Here is a 10,117-nt window from a genome sequence, read left to right on the forward strand (position 1 = left end):
ATCTAGGGATTGTTTAATTCCAGTTTCATAGTCACAAGAGCTTTGCTACCCCCACTCTTTAGTTCAAGGCCTCTTTTAGAAATAGAACATAATACCCAGAACATATATCCTTTCAGAGGAAGAGATCTTCATCCCTGGATATGGCATTGAAATACTAAATGCAAATCCACTCAAATGGTTACTCCTCATGAGTACAATCCAGCAGGGATGACAACATAAACAATGGTGCAGATAGTTGTTCAAAGCAGCTGCACATCGCTATTGTTAGGATTAGCATGGTAATCTCAGGGCTGGGAAAACTCACCGAAGAGACACCTGATCAGCCAGGGTGGATAAGTATTTGTTCCTTTTTCATTTTAGAATTACACATAGCTTTCATCCATTTTATGGTGGACATTCTGTTGGTATTGCACAAACTAGGCAATATATACAGTATGAGATGGGTTAGCATGATAGAAATTATGAGAGCAGCAATGGGAAGGAGGCCTTTAACCAAGCAAAGAGAAGGAGAAGGGAAATGTAAAGATAGAGAAAAGAAAGCAAAACGAGAGAATGTGTTTGTCTGGATGGGCAGAGGGCCTGCAGAGTTTGGCAGGAGCCCTGCTTCTGACAGCAGCTGGGGCCTCAGTTTTATATCTTAAGGTGATGCCTTGACTCCGCACCAGCCTTTCTATCTCTAGCTCTCATGTTTTCAATCAGGGGGGACCATAAATTATTGTCAGCAGTAATCACAGCTGTCCAAAGTAGGCCTGCTGAGGGGTCCCAGCCTGTCCTGCTGCATCAAGTCATGGCACCTTTGATATGGGCAGTGGGAAGGCCCTGCGAGCAGGGTAACACACAAGACAAAAGTTTAAAAGAGGTCCTGTTTATCCAAGAACCTGAAGCAAATGAAAATGATCTGCTGGATGAGGGGATTGATGTCGGACTTCATCTGTTCATCTGAAAATGTCAATTTAGTCATGATACATTAATATCAATTTCTATGGATTCTAGTTCTGCCATCAGCATTTATTTTATTACAGCTCCATGAAACAATCACAAAAACCAGGCACCTTCTCGTTAGAAAAGCCTGAAAATATAGACCCATTTAAGGTTCATATATTGGACTTTTGACTTTAAAACTGAAAATTGTTCCCTGCATGTTCCTTAATTGTTATGTAAAAAAGTCAGATGAAACTTCCTGTGTTTGGAATTTGTTCTTACTTTGGTGAGTTTTGATGAAATGGGGGTGAGTTGTTGAATGAATTCATTTTATTATGTTTTGTTGGAAAGCTAAAAAAATTGACAGACTGTACATCCGTGATCAAACAGGATCATTAATTGTTGCATTCTTCAAAGACAACAATAGATGTGGTTTTCTTGCATTCTAACCCTGGATGAAATGGCAGAATGCCTGTTAGATATTTTTGCTAAATGCTGGCACAGCTCTCCTCCCTAAAGTGGTAAAGCAGACAAAATGGGTTTCCCCTCTTTCTTATGTCCGCAAAATTCATCTGGCTCCTTTGGCAAGCTGCCCGAGTAATCGAGGCACGGTCTGTGTTTTTCATGACAGCACTGTTATTTTGCTGTGAAAACTCTCAGCATGGGGTGGCACACCCACCTCTGGCAAGACACTGCTGTCAGAGCTGATCAGCAGAGAGCAGCCTTCCCTTTCAATTAGCCTTGTCTGTCTAAGAAGAGGGCCAGGAGCACCGACACACAGCCACACAGGCACCCAGTGCAGAAACAGCAAGGAGAGCAGGTGGGAGGAAGGGGGAGAGCTGGAGAAGTAAGCCCCAAAACTCCAAACGGGGACTGAAATACCCTCCACTGCTGTGTGCTAAGTCCCTCTGTACAAGAAAGGGCTCTGCCATGGCACGTCACAGTAAACACAGGCAGGCTCCATGGAAACACGGCCATTTGGCAGAAAAGCATGAGATGAGATATGGCACCAATGAGGCAGATAATTCCCTGAATAACTATATCTTCCCCCTCATGTGCTATCACGGTGATGAAGAGTGTGCATGTGTGTGAAAGAGAGGGAAAAGATAGCATGCAGTAACACAACCATGTCAGATGTTAGAGATACTTGGGAGAAAACATACAGAAATTTATATGGCACTAATCAAGACACAAATGAGAGGTTGTTTGAGGAGCTTACAAGCACTGTTGAAGGGGCTTGAGGAGGAGCGGCAGGGCCCGGGAGTGCAAAGAAAAAGGATGGCAGCCATGCCCCTAGGTTGTTTGTCACAAATGCCACATCCAGGTGGGATTTGCTGAGTTACACCCTAGCCAGCATCTTTCTCTCAGTGGAAAGAGCCTGAGGTGGAGGATGGTAAACATGGGCAGCTGTAACACAAGCAAAAATGTCCCCAATGGGCTCAGCTGGAGATAACGAAACTGCTAGAAGGAAGCATTGTATCAATAACCTAATCAAGTCTGTGGACATCCATCCTTAGCATTCATTTAGTACTACTTACACTTTCAGTTCTGACATTTCAAACACCATACTACTAACCTCTAAGTAAGTCTGAGTGGTAGGAAAACTGACTTCAAAAGGCCTGTTTCTGGTTAAAACAGAACCCAATCTCAACACCTTGAGCCTTTTCTTCCTGTTCTAGTGTTTAGTTCACCAAAGCCAAGTGCAATGAATAAAAGCAGGAAATAAGAAGTCAGAGAGAAGAGAAGAACTGCGTGGTATGCTGCCACAATTTTCCGAGCTTCATTTTCCCTAACAGTGGAAGGGAAGCTTCACTTTGATGAGGATTGTGTGTTTTAAGCTGTTGTAGAGGGGCCATGGTACCGTATAAAGCTGGCAGTTCTGTCACCAGCAGAATGAAAACTGGAAAACCCATCACTGAGTGGAACTTGTTAACGTTAACGTGTCTCTCATTATTTCTCATGCCTCCCATTGCAGAACACAAATTTAGAAAACATTTTGTAGTTGACTAAACACTGTAACTTTAGGGCAAGGTCCAATATTAGATGTTGTGGACCAGTCAATCTTCTTTAGCATATTTGCCCAGTTCTCATGAAGTGTAAGACACTATAAAAAAAGTATCTTTTTGCTGATAAAGATGGTAGACCAAATCAAAAACTCTAAAGGAGCAATATCAAACTGCTTTTTCCGGGGCAATACGTATTATTTAAGCTTAAAACAAACATGGGAGTTTAATGAAAGTTAGTTTTAGCACTACAATGGCTCTAAATGGGGTATGCATTCGTAAGCCCTGTTTGCATACTGCTCTGCATACTTGTACATTTTTGTAACTTTTATGAGAGCTACTTCTGGGAACAAGACAACGCATGGTTTTGTTGTGCATTGATGACGATGGGAGACACTTGAGTGAATATAATGCAGTGAGAAGTGTAAATGTAATTATATTAATAGTGCAATGTCATACCACATAGCAAATCTAATAACACAGTTAGTATCAATGTCACAGCACAAACACATGGTTATGACTGTTAATTTGTATGGATGGCTCTGTATGTCCTTTTTTTTTTTATGGGCTGGACGCGGTCTTTCCGCAAACTTTCAAGCAATGCCAAACTCCAAACTCCAGCTGCTTTCTCATATCTCCATATGCATCCTGTTTAATCCATATATAACTGAGGATATCATTCTTAGTTCTTTGTTCCTTTGCCATTCATAAAATATCAATACGACATTTGGAAGATATTTATTTCATCCTTATTTGGCCAGACTTTTCATGGGGTTTGACTCTTACTGCTGAAGAACTAAGCACAATTAGAGTTGATGATACAGTAAAAAAGAACAAAAATGTTTCTGTGTTTGAATAGAGACGCTTTTGGACATCATCCATCTGGAGATACCAAATTGTATCATGTGAGTTTAGGATTTCAAAGGAGCTTTTTATAATAAAATCAAGATTTTAAAGTGTTTAGATTAGATCATTGACCACATTTAGGTGCATTTATGTTAGACAATTAGACACTTTAGCTTTACATGTCATACTTTCAGAGAATAAAAGGACAATAGAAGATGCACATTTCAAAGGAAATATATATTTTGTAAAGGAGGAGCTGTAGGACTTAAAGAACAGAGGGAAGGACAACATCTTCTTTCGCCTTTTCAGCTGATGTGTGGGGTGGGAGCCCCTTTGGTGAGCGTTGTTGTCAGCGGAGACAAACTGCAGCTCCTGGGAGTGCCCCAGATCTGACAGAAACCTCCCCCTCCATCAGTCACGTCATCTGAGTCAGTGAAGGAGTCTGCGCCCTGCTCGCGGTCACACTAACCAGGAGACACAAGCTGTTCCTCTCCAGGTGCTCATTAATGCACTTGTCCTTGATACCTCCACCATACAACAACACAAAGACAAACACATGCCTGCCATGTTCTAATTACACTATCGTGCACACACTCACAGGGATGTGCATCATGCATTTCGTTAAGAGACTTGTAAATGTCAAACAATGTCCCTTTACTTTCCCTCCTGCTGATGAAGCCGCTCTTGTCTTTTTCTTTGTTTTTGGTGGGCGGGGGGCACTGATAGGGACTGTTATTGTGAAGCAGAAAGAGTGAATGTAGTGCTATGTAAAAAAGGTTTAAGCCTTTGAAGTGGGGGACGTTGGGGACAGCTGATATGAGAGCCAGCACTAGAGTGGAGAGCTGGGCTGAAAGAATTCATCAAGCTTCTCAGTCATTAGCATATGGGCCTAATTATCATATGAAACCAATCCCCCATAACCAGCCAACAATATGACTTCCTATCCCTATTATTACCCGTCCCACTGAAAAATGGTGAACATGGATGACCCCAGTATTGTCTTATACTTCTGCTCTCCAAGGCCCGCTTGAATAACTACCATACCTCCAATGTTCCTTTTTCCATTATGCAGTTAAGCCAGACAGTTAATTATCCAGGAGCAGGGAGGCCGGGTCTCTTCGCTGGCTGCGATAACGATATGCTTTGCTGGGCAGGGAATGAAGAGGGCCAGCCCACAGGGAGCCGTGCTGATGTCAGGCAATCTTTCAAAAAGGCCCAGGCAATTAGATGCACCAGTGCTACCAGGGATGACTAGTGTTATTGAGGATACTGGCTAGCTTCTCTAATGGGGGTATTTAGGGCAATTATGATAAAGATGTCAGGGCGACCTCCCCGCGACTGCTGCTTTTACAAGGGGTGCCTTTAAGTGCAAGATCACAGAGCAGAAATAAGGAGTGACTAAAGATGTGGCCAGTCCCGTGTGGAGGTCTTGCCACCAGCAGAACTGCACTTAAGACTTGTCTCATGTGGAAAATAGCGTCTAGAGGTGCTAAATGGGCTAATCTGCCCTCACAGTTGCGTTTTAAGGGAATTTTGGAGTCTATTATAACAGTCTCGAGAAAATAAACACTCCAGTGCTCAATTAAAGAGTAAAGTCTGGCTGATTTGTTTCCATTTAGCGTCACACCTTCAGCACATCTGGCCCGGGGAGAGATTGGAGCACTGTTATTACTTAATGGATGAGGGAAGCTGACCATCTGCAAGGTAGCAGAGCCCCACAAAGGGGCCTTTAATGTGGCTACTGTAGTACACTGCGTGCGTCTGAATTGTTTCCATACACACGTTTACCTCAGTCATCGTCTTTCAACTATTGGCATCTAACACCTGACATCAAAGTTACACCTCAGAGACATAACCAAGACCTAGTGGTCACCGCACACACCTTTAACCAGCCAGCCCAATTGCAATGTTAGCATATGCCATCCACATGGCTGGCATGACACTAAACACACACTGACTAATGTTTGAAGTAAGTTCAAAGAGGCAAAAGCAGAGGAAAAGTGCAACGTGGAAGCAGCATGTATCCTCTTTCCTCCTTTAAAACAGCCAAACAGCTGGCTATGTTCTTCCAGAGCGTTCAGTACATTTCCATGATTGTTTTTATACCATGTCTGTGGATAAAGCACCATGATATCCCTCTCTCTGTAATAACCTCTCTGGATAGATATAAGATAGTCAGGAAAGAGCAATTCCACTATCCAGATGGAGAAAAGCTCTTCAGTGAAGCACATTCCAAAAGTAAGTGTTTCTCTCTGTTGTAGTTCATGGAACAAAGCCATACACTATTTAGGAGAGACAAGAGATTGGAGGGATTAGATTTGAAGTTTAATGCTGAGCCTCTCATTATAATACTGTAATGACGGAGTGCAGCTTGAGAAAAATTAAGCAGAAAAGAGAAATGTTAAGCTTAATACACAAAAAAATAAATGTTCTTGGCCATGTTGACGGCATGGCTCTAGGGATAGTTATATCAGACTGTCTATTGGCCGTCCACCACTTTGTTCCTGACTGAAATGTCTCAACAGCATAGCATGGATTGTTATGAGGAGACAATCATGACCCCCAGAGGAAGAATCCTAATGACTTTGGTGACCCCATGAATTTATATCTAGCGCCACCAGCAGGTTAATGTTAGTCTTTTTGTGACAGCTATTTAGTGGATTCCTGTGACATTATTTTAACCTCAAGATGAATTTTAATTACTTTGATCCATTCCCTTTTCATTTAATACCATCATCAGGTAAAAATGGTATTTAAATTTGTCCGATACCATATTCAGCTAACGTTTTACAAACATTTTTTGGGTAGTTTTAGCACCACTTAACAAATTAGCTAAACTAAGACTTTGAGCAAGGTAAACATTAAACAGCACCATGTTGCAATTGTTAACATGCTTATGTAAGCATCCAAACTCTCACAGAGCTGCTTGCATGACTGTAAACCAGCCTTACTTGTAGTCTTCCAAACACTGCACGTACGACTGACACATAACACCTCTGTAACTTTTCCTCATATCCATCATTTCAAATTTGTTTTTTTTTAAACAATATTGCCCTTTCTGTGACCAGTACAACATTTATTTGCCATATGTGCATATGTCCCCTGAAAGTGCCAAAACTATAATTCACGATCAATAGTTTTACGGTACATCTTACATTGGCTGCTTTTCATCATTTTTCTTTTACCCCTTCTACAAAATGTTACCAGAGCATTCCAGCATCATAAGCAAATGGGCATGGGGGCCTTTCTCAAACACTACCCAATCAATCAGGTCAGGTTTGCCCTTCTGGAGCAACAAGCCCCCATCCTACCCAGCCATCAGTCATGCCCCACCTCTGGCTGTCCTTTTGCCTATTTCACACCATTTCTTTTACTTCACACAGCTAACACGATGACTTATTATGTTTTCCAACTTGATTCCCCTTGATGTTTGCTCTCTAACTCTCTCGCTGCCTGTGAGTTACAATCCCGTCTGTCGATTTTCCATCACGATAGCTCTAGAATTAACTCAGAATGTTTGGCGGAGCATCAAAAGCAAGCAAGGGGGAACTTGGGAAGAAAAGAGATTGCTTTGAATTTTGGTGTTAATTTTCTGACTTTTCAGTTAAATCAGAAATACAAATTATAAAAAGGAATACCTGGTATTATTTAAATATGCAGTAATGTTTTTTTCTGATGAAGGCATAATTGCTGTGAAATCACTACAATACCTTTATTTGGCGAGTTAAGAGTTTCCATGCACTTTTCTTCACCATCTCACAAAAAAAAAAGGATGTTAAAAGCTCTCCATGACAAATTGTGCCACTTGTGCAAATAACATGTATAATGCAGTGTGGAGCTGTATTGTCTTCTTGGAGGTAAGGTTTCACCTCTGTGGAATAAAAATGAAACAAAAGTCAAAGCTTTTCCCAACAGGATGCAACATATGCCTGTACTGTATAAAGTCACCTTTAAGGCTGCTAGGCAGTGTGCGCACAGCTAAGACGTACATTTAGCCAAGCCTCAACTAACAGTTTCAGAGTGATCACACAAATGTTTATTCTATCATTAGCTGTAGATTGTTGTCAGTTGTTAAGCTGAGTTTGCGACAAGCTTCTTCACCTTTAATAGTACGTTACAGGTGTAGAGAGATGTGAATTTGTCTGAACACAATAAACATAAATTGTGAGCAAATCATACTGAAAGCAGCGGAACAAATTCATAAATCAAAGCCTTGCAAATAGTGATTGCATGAAAAAATTATACAAATGACACCGCCGTGTCATTAGGTTCCATTAGCGAGGGGGGTTTCTCTTAATGCAAATGGATAATCAAGAGCCCTGCATCAGGTCTGGACAGAGGGCCAGCATAACCTGCTGTGTGTACATAAACCACAGCTGCAGTGATGGATGGCTGGCTTGACAGAGTGTTGTTCTATGGCAGAAGTATCCCACTGTGACTCTCATCCACCATCCCACTCACAAACCTCTCAAAACACCCTATGTATCATTGTTTGCAGGTACTGCAATGAGCATGTACAGTGTGTGTCGAAGGAATGTTAGATAGAAAAGCTATAATGGAAGATTGTAATCCTATTGTGTCTCTGGTTTGTGTGTGTGTGTGTGTGTGTGTGTGTGTGTGTGTGTGTGTGTGTGTGTGTGTGTGTGTGTGTGTGTGTGTGTGTGTGTGTGTGTGTGTGTGTGTGTGTGTAATTACGCAAACAGGGACATAACAGCTCACTTGTCTGATTACATCAGAGACACAACACGAGTGAAAATCTGTCACCTTTGCGTCATAACGCCACTTCTCTGTTGTTTTCTACTCTATCTGTGGTCAACAGGAGGATAACAAAAGAAAAAGTACAGAAAGAGAGTGAGAACAAGACCCACCATCCTTCCAGTAAGGACCCTGAAGGGGTTTGGAGCCCAGAAATATAAGGCTAATTTGAAGGTCATTTAAAGAGCGTCAGCCAGAGCAGCTCAGGAGGGGGCCTCGGAACAAATGCACGGGGAGCAGCTTGGGTTGCACCGCTGTGAGGTAGACCCTCTCCCTGGTGCTCTTCATCAATCTCTCCCATCCACCGAGAGCCTCCTCTGACCCACATAGCAGCCAGAGGGAGGGGGTTGCCTTTCTTCCATTATTGATACCACTGCATCACACAACCTGCACTTACCTGAACCAAGTCAGCAGAGGAGCCACAAAGGTCAGAGAACCACAGGCAGACATTTAGCCTCTCATTCACATTCACAGTCAAAGCTAAGTGACAAAACTCCCCTTTTGATGTTCCTTTAGCTACCATTCCTTTTGGAAGTATTTTTTAGGGGCGGGGGTTAAATATGTGGTTTGGTCAAGTCTTTAGTGCAAGTTATTCATTTCAGCTTTAAGCAGAAGGCCTCAATTTCTTCTGCAGTCAAGATCCTGCTCAAAGTGACAGCACAAAAAAAAGTTTTCTCATTATGATGTCAGAAAAAGTCCTCTGAAGTATAGCTAGCTGACTCATTGCACATTAAATGTCTATCAAGGATTATAGGTTACGTAAAGTGAGGTGGAAAAAAATCTCAAGTTCATATAACTGGACACTCGCCATACAGTTTACACATGTAGTTAGAGAGGGAGGTAAAGTTGTTCATTCTGGTCCCTCCCGTAGCATAGGTCAATTAACCATGAATTGTTTGCAGCACTTTGATTAAGCAAATTGGCAACTTGCAGATGTTTCCCCTAGTTAGAACAAGGTGATGGGAGTAAAAGGCTGGACCACAGTGCACCAAGGGATGTTCTGGCAATGCTGTCCTGTGTGTGTGTGTGTGTGTGTGTGTGTGTGTGTGTGTGTGTGTGTGTGTGTGTGTGTGTGTGTGTGTGTGTGTGTGTGTGTGTGTGTGTGTGTGTGTGTGTGTGTGTGTGTGTGTGTGTGTGTGGGTTTTGGGCCTGCAGAGATACAGACAAACCCCTGCTGATCCATGTTTGAGCAGCTAAAGCTTGATTGCAGGGACATTGGAAGAAGATGAAACTCCCCCATACACATATCTCCCTGTCACAGTGCTGCTAAAACTGCAATTATAAAGGAACGTACACGCTGTCAGCACACAAAACACAGTTATTGGTTTAGTGCACCATTGTCTTAACAGAGAATGGCAATATCACCTCCAAAGCTCTCAGTAATCTTTGATTTTGACATTGAATAGAAAGGAGAGAAGAAGATTTAGTGGTGAAACAATAGTAGATTTGTTTTCTGCATATGCTTCAAATTAGGCCAAGGTTTGGGTAAGGATAAACACAAGTTTATCCATTCTAAGTCTTTGCCTTAGCAGAGAACAATTCACATATGAATACACAACTATTGTTAAAAAGCGCTGGCATGGAAGTATGCT

Source organism: Eleginops maclovinus, chromosome 2 (genome assembly GCF_036324505.1).
Source record: "Eleginops maclovinus isolate JMC-PN-2008 ecotype Puerto Natales chromosome 2, JC_Emac_rtc_rv5, whole genome shotgun sequence".
Lineage (NCBI taxonomy): Eukaryota > Metazoa > Chordata > Actinopteri > Perciformes > Eleginopidae > Eleginops > Eleginops maclovinus.